The 12,492-nt window shown below is 36.1% G+C and overlaps 1 protein-coding gene across 1 annotated transcript in view; it reads right to left on the reverse strand.

Annotated features, from left to right (window-relative positions):
* The window catches only part of LOC138940138 (uncharacterized), a 90,566-nt gene extending 82,956 nt beyond the window's left edge, over nt 1-7,610 (reverse strand). Inside the window, exon 1 of the mRNA XM_070308694.1 lies at nt 7,598-7,610. The gene's annotated coding sequence lies outside the window, so the exon portion shown is untranslated. The remainder of the gene's footprint in view (nt 1-7,597) is intronic.
* Nucleotides 7,611-12,492: the final 4,882 nt, after the last annotated feature.

A 12,492-nucleotide genomic window follows, 5' to 3' on the forward strand; every position in this document is an offset into this window, starting at 1 on the left:
GGCAAACTTCAGGTGGTTATAAAGGATACGAAAATAAGCAACAAAGAATTTTGTCAATAAACCCATAAATGAGCTATTTCGGCACTAGAGAATCAAAGACTAACAAGGGCCAAAAATCTTGGAAAAAAATTATTTTTTCAAAATATTATTAATGTGGTTAAATAGAGGTGTTTTTACCATAAAACTTTTGTATAAAACATTTTTTGATATCTCGAATAATTTTCGAGATATATATCGAGAAGAGCAAAAGGCTACTCTAATATATGAGGGGTGACTTCACCTCTTATCGTTTTTGGGCCGCAATTGGAAATTTTTAAATTCATCTATTTATCTCTCCCCCTTCCTACATGTGTGTAAAGTTTCATCAAAATCATAATTTTCGAGTTCGCGAGATTCCCTTGTTAGTCTTTGATTCTCTAATGTCAAAACAGTTTATTTGCGGACACAGATTTATTGACAAAATTGGCTTGTTTTGATGTCCTTTATAACTACCTGAAGTTTATCGGTCTAATTCTGGGACACTCTGTACATAACATCAATAGAAATATTATATTGAGATAATTATTATTAAATATTAATGTTGTAAAAATAAATAAAACGTCACATGTACAACGTTAATTTCTGAAATAAACTTGTATATGCGTACCATATATATGTATTGTTATCGATTACGCAATGCGAATCTCTTTATAGAGAAGAAGACCATAGGAATATTTCTGCGGTGACGATCGGACTAGCTGGTAACTTGCAATATAGTTTTTCATCTAAACGCAGCCTGGCAAGAGGAACGATTGCCCATTCCCTTGATAGGCCACAGGCAAATCGCCTGGAACGCGCGAATCAGACCGCAACCGAAGAAGAGGAAAGGCAGAAAGGGACGACAGACGAAAGCAATGTCACGGAAGATCGAAAAATTTTTTCTGCGAATTTTACGCATCGCGTAACAACGCTGCAACGTGAGCGCGATGGTTCGCGAGACGATGAATAATTATTATGGTTAGGCGGAGAATATATATATATATATATATATATACAAGGTGTTCTAGACCACTCGTACACCCCTTTTTTTCAAAAACTGAGCATTTTAGAGAAAAACGTTTTCAACAAAAATTGTATGGTTTTGAGGGGAACATGAGATGGTATCATTGGTTTGACCTTGGATGGCATCGTTAAGGTCAAGTCAAGGACACCTTTAATCTCTTAGATGGAACCCCCTATTTTTTATTGCATCGTCTTATAGCTTATGTCGAGAGCTTTCCAAAACACTATAATAAAGTATTTTTTCATTAAGTACTTTTTGAGTTATTTTATATTTTAATCTGACATATTTTGATATAAAAAATAAAATATTTTGTAAAATATTCAGTTTTCGATAATCTTACCGTAATACTTTTATGTATAGAATAATGAGACAAATCAATTAGTGCCAAAAAAAACCAAATAATTGTTTAAAAAAATACATTGTAAATAATTTTTTTAAAAACAATTATTTTTTATACTAATTGATTTGTCTCATTATTCTGTACATAAAAGTATTACGGTAAGATTATCGAAAACTAAATATTTTACGAGATATTTAATTTTTTATATCAAAATATGTCAGATTAAAATATAAAATAACTTAAAAAGTACTTAATGAAGAAATACTTTATTATAGCGTTTTGGAAAGCTCTCGAGATAAGCTACAAGAATATATAATGAAAAATAGAGGGTTTCATTTTCAAAGTTTAAAGTGATTTTTATATAACCATGACGGTGCTATTTAAGATCATACTAATATTATTATATAATACGCCACTTAGAGCTCTACAACTTTGGTTCGAAACATTTTTCTCAGAAAAGTTTTGTTTTTTGAGATATTTGACCGTTTCCAGACTTTTCTAACACCCTGTATATATATATATATATATATATATATATATATATATATGTATATGTATTCACCGTTTGCTGTATTATTATAATAATATCGCCGCGCTTGCGGCTGGATCTTCCAGTTAAATTGTAATCGATTATATCTCAAGGACGCAGATATCTCTCTTTCTTCGCTTCAATGTTATTATTATCTCATTTTTTTGTAACATTGTCGTGCCGTTTTTATATGTAATATGAGACACAGTCCTTATAATATTCATATACACGTTCTTCAAAGATAAACCTCTAATTATAGAATATAATTTATTTAAACGTTATTAAAACAAGTAGTTGTGTGGTTTTAACAATATTCGCGAAATGCAATACTAACACGTGCGCTATACGATGATTATCTTTTCTGTAATTATGACTTCTCCATATAACGGTAAGAATTTTCTTCGCACGTGGTGCTAATTGATATTCGAACGGAAATCGTTCACACACGGTGTTGTTACGATTTCTCTCGTATACTTCTACAAATCGATCGGACACGGAGTTAAACCACAGTTGAATCTACAATGATATATTAATATCAGCGGTTAGTCTCGAGTTTATTATGCTTCGGATGAATAATGAGAAGAATCGCGCATTATTTGATGCTTCTGGGCAGAAACTGGCTGTCGATTGGTCATGCGAATTTTTTTCTTGCAGCGACGTATATAAAATACTGATTATAACGGAAAATGTTGATCTCTCTCTCTCTCTCTCTCTCTCTCTCTCTCTCTCTCTTTCTCTGTTTTTTTTGCAATCGCATCATTAGGTTTCAAATCAGTGCAAACGGATCAGTGGGCGTTGACATTAAAGCAATTGGAGCTTGCGCGCGATCAGAATCCTGAATATTTAAGTCGCGATATTTATCGCGATGGAAGATCGTAAAGTACGAAAACAACATTCCTGTCGAGTCACCCGTGGAAAAGTTTCCGCGTTAGATGCTTCCATCATCTCGGTCGACGGACTAGTCGAAAAATTGGCGTGCATCCCAGCGTGGAAGCTCGTAAAACTGAAATTAAGATGTATCAACGGGATTTAATCGCTCTCATGTAAACGAGATCATCGATTCCTTTCTCGATACGACGATATCACGGAAGAGCACGTGACGCGTAACGAACGATTTTTCCACTTTCCTGAAACCAGCTATAAAAATATCTCTCTTCTTCTTGTTATTAATTCTCGTAAAAATAAAAAAATTGTGCGATTTGTGTTTTATAAATGAGATTCTAGCAAATTAAAATTGAAGTTTATATATAAATAAATTTTCAATTTAGCCAACAAATCGAAAAATTGGCGTGCATCCCAGCGCGGAAGCTCGTAAAACTGAAATTAAGATGTATCAACGGGATTTAATCGCTCTCATGTAAACGAGATCATCGATTCCTTTCTCGATACGACGATATCACGGAAGAGCACGTGACGCGTAACGAACGATTTTTCCACTTTCCTGAAACCAGCTATAAAAATATCTCTCTTCTTCTTGTTATTAATTCTCGTAAAAATAAAAAAATTGTGCGATTTGTGTTTTATAAATGAGATTCTAGCAAATTAAAATTGAAGTTTATATATAAATAAATTTTCAATTTAGCGAACAAATCGAAAAATTGGCGTGCATCCCAGCGCGGAAGCTCGTAAAACTGAAATTAAGATGTATCAACGGGATTTAATCGCTCTCATGTAAACGAGATCATCGATTCCTTTCTCGATACGACGACATCACGGAAAAGCATGTGCCGCGTAACGAACGATTTTTCAACTTTCCTGCAACCAGCTATAAAAATATCTCTTTTCTTCTTGTTATTAATTCTCGTAAAAATAAAAAAATTGTGCGATTTGTGTTTTATAAATGAGATTCTAGCAAATTAAAATTGAAGTTTATATTATATATAAATAAATTTTCAATTTAGCGATTAGCAGTAAATCTAAATTATTCTTACGCTTCTCTTTAAACATTAATAATTAATTAATAATTAATAAATAATTAATAATCAATGTTTAATGAAGTTTAAAAATAAACTTAAACATTAATGTCATTGACAATCATTGAACACACCTTCAAAAAAGTGAAATCAAATCGATCATGTATAAGATTGCATTGACTTTGCATGATCGACTAAACTAGAACGTTTCCGGGATTATAATCTGGGGCGTATTGATAACAACGTTACCAGAAAGGATCTAGCTGGGAGAAATACAAGTTCTACAACTAGCTGTAAATTAACCGCACACCACGATACAGTGATCCTTCGTGCATGTTCTCGCTCGTGCATTTATGTCACGCTATATTCATAGCTTACATATCGTAAGGTATAGCCGGAAATATCGCCAATACATATCAGAGTTTTCAAATATTACGTTTTATTTGACGTAAGTTTTCAACGAGATTCATGAATATTGAACTTATGCGATAAAATTATGTTAAATATTAGCAAAACTTGTTCTCACCCATGTGATATTATATGTATATTTTTGCCTATGATACAATATCTTTTTGTTCAAATTAACTAGTTTAAGAAACTTTGACGAAATTATGAAGAAGAATAAGCACGTATTAGAAACGCTCGTAGTGTGTAACATGAAAATTCGCCATCGAAATTATGAAGCAGGATCCTTTATACGATATGTCACCGGTTAATTGAAGACACTACGGATCTAAATGCAATTCTGCATTGTACGACACGCGTGTGCATGAGTAAACGCACGCACATCGGCAACTTTCGGAATAGCTATTAGATCGCTTGTGATCGCGCTTCCTTTCTCGGCGCATGCAAACCAGTGCACGATCCTCCCGAGCACTGTGGTTAATGTCCCGTTTGATTGGTCGGCATTTCTATGTATACGCGATCGCGGTGAACGATCTATCGATCGCGACGATCGATCCCGCGATGAAGAATAGCTTCGTCTCCGAAGCATCATTCTTTTTCGCTAATCACAAATGACGGGCGTTTATACTCGATCTTGGACATGGTGCATCAGATTTTCGAAACGATCTTATTTTCAGAAGAAATAGAGAAACACAATGTTTATGTCCTATTTAAATTTCAAATCTAAGATGTCATCACATCTCTTTGAATATTTTGTAGTAAGTTATAATATTCTGGAAATTTTATTATTTTCTATAACTTTTATTTATTTATTATTTATTTTTTTTTAAGAAATTCGATACTGTTTTATGTAAAAAAACTGTGTAAATTGTGTTATTTTTTCACAGATTGCAGTTGACTATAACATTACGTAAAATTTTTCAACTATGATTTTTCATTTATCATATAGCTTTGCTATCCAAGAAAATGATCGAATATATATGAAATTGTACGAATAGACCGGCAGAATAATTAATTAAATATCGCCACACATAAACGCTATTAACATTATTAGTTGCCAATATATCAATAAAAAAATATGGTAATGATAATCAAGAACTTAGAAGAAACTAGGCAAAATGAGCAAAGCAATAACAAACAAATTTTCAAAATTACCGATAAGTGGTAGTACATGACGGTCAGAAATTGTAAATGCTGCTATGAAATATACGTGCAGAGTAAATAATATCTATGGTACTTTTTAAAACAGGTTCTATATTAATAATGCAATATTAATTTTTTTAATAACTATATATTGTTTTTATATGGATGTAATGTAAAGTTCCAATATATTTTATTAATAATTAATCTAAAAGATATATCATCACGATCTATCTAATAAGTTATGTTAAAAACATATGTAACAAATTTAATTTAAAAACTTTTATAATTTATCTTTGTCATGTGATATATACAGGGTGTCCCATTTTAAAAGTTCTACCCTCATAATTTTTCAGGATCAACGTTTGAAGGAAAACGACTCGAATAAAAGTTGTAGGGAACAAAGGGGACTATCTAATAGTGACCTTGGATTTGACATTAAAGATAATTTTCAAGGTCATTTAAAGGTCAACTTTCGTTTTTTATACGGAACCCCCTATTTTTCATTACATATTCTTGTAGCTTATCTCGAGAGATTTCTAAAACACTATAATAAAGTATTTTTTTATTAAGTACTTTTTAAGTTATTTTATATTTTATTCTGACATATTTTGATATAAAAAATTAAATATCTCGTAAAATCTTCAGTTTTCGATAATCTTACCTTAATACTTTTATGTATCGAATAATGAGACAAATCAATTAGTGTCAAAAAAAACAAATAATTGTTTAAAAAAATACATTGTAAATAATTTTCTTAAAAACAATTATTTTTTATACTAATTGATTTGTCTCATTATTCTGTACATAGAAGTATTACGGTAAGATTATCGAAAACTAAATATTTTACGAGATATTTAATTTTTTATATCAAAATATGTCAGATTAAAATATAAAATAACTTAAAAAGTAACTTAATGAAAAAATACTTTATTATAGCGTTTTGGAAAGCTCTCGAGATAAGCTACAAGAATATGTAATGAAAAATAGAGGATTTCGTTTAAAAAACGGAAGGTGACCTTTAAATGACCTTGAAAATGACCTTTAATGTCGAATGCAAGGTCACTATTAGATAGCCTCCTTTGTTCCCTACAACTTTTATCGGAGTCGTTTTCCTTCAAACGTTGATCCTGAAAAGTTATGAGGGTGGAACTTTTAAAATGGGATACCCTGTATATATATGCAATATAATTACAAATGTATTTTTTTAAACATGTATTAATATCTTTATTTCATTTAAAATTTCTGATTTATTTTTTATATTTTGCAAGAAGAGATTAAATCTGAATTAAATGTGGATTAAATATGGATTAAAACGTAGATTTAGCAAAATCTTGCGAATGTCAAAATAACAGCGGTTTTTACACTTGTAACGTTGAGGAGGCGAGGCAACAGTAACACTGATTTAGGCAGGGTAATGGGAGAAGATGGTATTATCTTTGCCGCGTCTCTTTTGAAAGAAAATGGTAATGGAGTAATTATTATTTAGGCCGTTCTCTCTATAAGAGGCGTAACTTACTGTATAACTTCTCGGAAGATCGGATACCAAGAATAGCCGGATAATAGATTAATTAAGTACATGTTGCCGTTCCGCTTCGAACTAATCGATTAAAGATTTTTGCAGCGAACTTCTCTCGCGCACGATGCGTACGCGCTTTTTCGTATCAGTGCAACGAATCGCGACCATGTTCCATGAAAAACGCATGCGGGATAATATTTCTGATCTTCACGTAAATTAGTCGGTAATCAGTATTTAATACGATAGTGGAAAATAATCTACCTCGAAGATCGAGCCACGATTTGGTATCGACATAAATTATATGGATTCGTAAACGCATTATTTTAATTTACCGGCCCGGGAATATAATTAATGATCGGCTACGCGATGACTGGTTCCATAATTTTACGTTAAATAATTTTCCATAGAAATTATCAAGCAAGATATATTATTATAATATTAAGATCGGTCTTAAAAATGTTACGAGAGAAGGTAACACGATAAAAGCCGAATCATCATAATATAAGCTATTCACTATAATTCTACAACATCATATAATGGTGTAAAGGAACGTGAAGAAATAACAAATTTACAAAATTAATAGGCGAGATTCTTTCCAATATCACTTGGATAACATAATTTCGATGCGTCACGTCTCGCGATAGCAATCAAAATTATCTGCATTGAAATTCGCGCAAAATATAAATCAACATCGTCAATGTTCACTTACAGCGTGATCTTCCGATCCATTCTCGCCTCAGCTATGTACCCGACGATCACCTTTGACTCTTCGCGACCGTCCCGCGAGAAGAGAGCAGCAGCTTCCGAGTATCAGCCGAGGTCTCTATCACGAATCACAGTATCACTCGTAGAAAGCGAAAGGTGCGCACGGCGCGTATACACGGATATATACGTCCGCAGTATCCGTTCACCACTTGTGGTTGCTGTATAGGTCCTCCTCCACTTATGCGCGTCCGACACGCGTTATCCGCTTCCACTGCGGAAGTCAATCGAACATCCCGCGCGCGACGGTGATTCCCCGAGGGTGACGGGCCGACAACGGAGAACAGAGAGATTACCCCGATTGACCAGCCCTTTCCCTTTTTCTCTCTTTCTCTCACACTCCACCAGTAGACGTTCGTATAAACGATCGCGGAAATTCGCGCGGTGTTTGATGGCGATGCCGGGGCTACGAGAGCGTGTCTAGAGCTAAAATAGAGCAACGTCTGCGCGATTCTATTCTCTGGCCGTAACACTCTGAGATAACCGCCGCGCCGGTGGCCGCCGCGCTCTTCTTCCACGGTCGCGGAAGGTGGGAAGATCAGCAGGGAGGAGAAAGACGTGGAGAGTAGAGTAGAGGTGACCGCGGTGACGGTGATGACTACGGTGGAGGTGGCGGTGACGTACTGGTGGTAGTGGAGAGGTAAGTGACGGTGGTGATGGTGATAGAGGCGGTGGTGGCGGCGGCGGCGACGGCGGTGGTGATAGAAATGGTTGGGTGGATATGGCTCGCAAGAGGATGCTCACTGTATGGAGCACTGCACCGTAATGACATGGTCTAGGAGATGCCAGTCAGTTTTGTAATAACGACGGTAAAAAGTGAATTTCCACCAAGGTGGGGAAACGCGCCTAGGGCCAATCCGAGAGTCCGTTGCCCACCGTCGGCGGCCAATCGGAGTACGACATTCCAGAATGCGACTATTCTTCTTCTTCCACCTCTTTGTCTTCATCTTCCTTATGTTCATCTTCTAATTCCTCTATGGCATGACATTTTCCTCCCTACGTTCGTCCCCCGCTGCACCAGAATGGTTCGAAGTTTATTGCGCTTTAGGCGGAAGTCTTCGCGATGCTTCACGAAGGTTGTGGAAATTGAATAATCCGCCACCGTTATGTCATTACGTTCCTCAAGTGTGTATTAAACGGAAGCTGTTGATGTATCTTAGGAAATACACGATATAAGTAGTATAATATAATATAAAAGCACTGCGCGTTGCGCGTCTGCGTTTCGAAACTCTTTAAGACTGTTTCGAACTGTTTTAGATATGTATGAACATGTTATATAATCCCGCTTGGATTATATTAATCGGGATAAAATTATTCTCGTTATTTTAATAAGTGAAAGAATTAATTTTTGCTATTAATGATTAATAGTCTTGACGTTCTTTACACATAGTGAAAGCATATGACATATTAACTTGCTCCTGCCGATGAAACCTGATAGGTTAGGTTAGCACATCTCGCTAACGAGATGAATAGTAATCAGTTAATATTCGCATCTTCGGTTCTGTTATCGTTTGATCACGCATGTAACGGAGTACATATTTTAATTCCAAAGAACTGTTTCTTATACAAACAACGCATGGGACACACAGAGATTTATGTGAAAAAAGAGAAAATCAGTACCAATACCGATTTGAGACAATTTAAGATGATTCGAGATTCAATCTCTTTGTGAAATGAATATCCGCACTATATAATCACTTTCACCTTCTCCGAAAGCTACGAATATCGAATGATATATCGTAGCGAGCAATAACGTTCGCGGTATTCAATTTCAAACGGAAAAAAACGCTACATTACGGTTTAGTATTATTTATTATTTTACATCCGTATCCTCCGATTTAAATTTAATCATAATGGGCGGTACAGTTAAGGAGGTAGCTGTATCATCGATAATGTATGCGCCAATGTCTCACTCTGGTATGATAATTGCCGAGAGACGCGCGGCGCTCGCGATATTGATATGAAAATGCCGCGATTCACGATTGCTACTGCAACATATGTTGCACGCATCAATACGCAGAACGATAAGTCGTTCTTTATTGCATAACAGTAACGTATTTCTTAAAACCCGAGCAAGCACCGCACTGTCCGCGTATCATCTATATTCTTTTTGCTTCCTATTTCAGGACAGATACGCTCAGACAGGATACGTTTTACAGCTGTCGATGAAACTGCGAATCGACAAATTTTACCGTTCGCTTCCAACATTTCTATCGCACTTGCACGCTCGAAGTGACGTAATATGTTCGATTGTTATTCAAACTTTTCTTTATAACCGAAATATCTAATGATAAAAGAAGTTTGTAAATATAAAAAGATTCGACTATGATATGAGAATCATTGTATCTTCCTACATACATTATTCGACAAAGCAGTATGGTACTACGTTGCTTGTTTTATTTATCGAGATTATTATTTCTCAGTCGTACTAATTTATTTTAAACGATTTTATCTCTTTTAATTTACTTCGCCCAATTAGCGCTAATTATTCGAAAGATTGCAAGAATCCCGCGAACTCCTCGCCCGCAAACTTAATTGTTCTTTCTTCATAGAAGAGTAACATAGGAAAGCTGAAGGTCCGAATCATTCATTGTCGCGGCCAGTTACAGTTACAAGCATCATCAATCTACCACGGACGATAAATGCAGATAAACGTGGCGTGAATGTTCGCAGGAGTTGCGCATCGAGTTTGTCATTTTTTCGCCACATCCTTCTCTCTCTCCCGATTCGTATCGGTGGACAACGGAGATTTAAGAGAGGAGAGAAACAAGAAGAGGAAGAAAGAACGTTGATGGACGGGATGAAAGGAAAAAAACGTGAGAAAGAGAGATGTGGTGGTGGAATATATAGGAATTTTCTCTTGCACGCCTTCTCGCCAATTGTGGTAAAAAGGGCTATTGTTCAGCAGAAACTACTGTCACTTCGCGAAGCGTTTCCGCGAAGATTCCGCCTCGCACTCGGCTAACGGCATTCCGCGCATCATCCGCAGGGAAATTGCCAAAGTATCCGGCAAGCATTGCGCAATAGGCGGTTTCCGCGGGCGCATCGCGCAACAGAGGACTTGACTATTTCAAAATGGATTCTGCCTTGCGGCTTAAACGTTTAGCTCGTAATGACAGATTCATAAAACGTTCTTATCGCGAAGTTCTTCTTCATCTCTGCAAAAAATGTTACAACTAGGAACATAAACAAACTTTCCTACAAATAGTTCTTTTTTCCCCCTTATAAAATCTCTATATATGCTAAATAAGTATAGATAAAGAGAAAAAAGAGCGAATAAAGTCTAAAAGAGTATAATTTCTGTAGAAAAGTGTATAAATTAATTCGGAAATAAAATTGTATGAAATTAACGAGAGCCGTGTATTGGCTCGTTTTTCGGGAAAGAATTTTGTACAATCTCCACGTGTTTTAACAAACAACTCGGCAACTAATCAGTGCTCGCATAACGGGAAGCATGGGCAGCAGAAATTTGCGAGATTGACGGCGGTGCATAGAGACGGAGGAGGAGTTTCTTGCAAGGGGTAGTTTCGCAGAGCGAAGTAGCCGCTACTGTAAAGAGGTATGGGCGAAGAAGCGAGGCGTAATGAACAAGATTGATTTATAATCTCGATTTCTTATAGCAAAAATACACTTAGCCTATTCATAAACAAAATTTAGTGATAGAATTTACTTCGAGCTCTGAAGTTAAGATCATGGAACTTTGACCTCGTATTATTATACTTAACCACAGTACACCGGCCCTACGGGTAATATATTCCCCATACGCAACCTTATGTTATGTTCTTCGCAAAACGCTGAGTTTACGAAGGTACACATTAGGCGAAACGTAATGATGACTGGTCGAAAACAATAAGACCATGGCAAACGAGATGCGCGAGGAATATTGAATGCGAAGCGCGCCGCGGTTTCGAGAGAGGCTCCCGCGAGTTTGCGCGTTCGCATAACGGGAAACGATATCCCAGCGATATTGACGAAATTGACGGCAGGGAGAGACTCTTCCTTGCGTTTCGCGCGGATCCGAGAAAGATGCGGTACAAGGAGAAGAGGGAGAAGAGAGGGAACCGTCAAGGTTCCGGGTCCGATTCCCAGGGCTGCGAAGGAATGACGCCTCCCTGCCTCCCGCCCTCGCCGTGCGATCTAGATCGAGAGACTTAAAATACTTTCCTATCTATCGGCCGAGAGAAAGAGAGAGACAGAGAGAAAGAGAGAGAGAGAGAGAGAGAGAAAACACGAGAGTTGTAGTAGCGATAAATTATTGCAGATGATTTCGCGAGAGCAGAGGTCAAGATCGACGACCGAATACGGCACGGCTCGAGGAAGAAGAAGACGTGAGTGCTATATTATACACCTCCTTTTACATTAAAACTATATTAAGCGGTGAGAGAGAGAGAGAGCGATCGAGAGATTTCGTCTCTGCAAGTCTAGCATAACGCAGAAACGCGCTAATGAAAGATAATTAAGAGATAACGATGAATTGAAAGCACAGACTTGGTGCGTTCATGCAGAATTGCATGCTAGAAAATCAAGATTTCAGTCAAGGGGGTAATTGTCGACTGTGATTGTTATTAAGATACTTTTTATATATTAATCTAATATATTTTTTATAAATCAAGGGGTGTCTTCTTAGCTTGACGCTTTGAAAATAAGATAATCTTGGAGAATTTTTTTAAAGAAAAAATATAAAACGTTAATTCTATACTTTGCACATTTATTAAATAACATTTCAAATATATCCTGAATTTTTTCAAATAAAAATATTTGTTTGTTTCGGAGTTATAATAGTCCAATCAGGGTGTGTTAAAAAAAATTATTGTTCGTGACGAACATGATTCCAATCGTTAT

Source organism: Polyergus mexicanus, unplaced genomic scaffold (genome assembly GCF_030449975.1).
Source record: "Polyergus mexicanus isolate NDT 795.1 unplaced genomic scaffold, iyPolMexi1.0 SCAF_16, whole genome shotgun sequence".
Classification (NCBI taxonomy): Eukaryota; Metazoa; Arthropoda; class Insecta; order Hymenoptera; family Formicidae; genus Polyergus; species Polyergus mexicanus.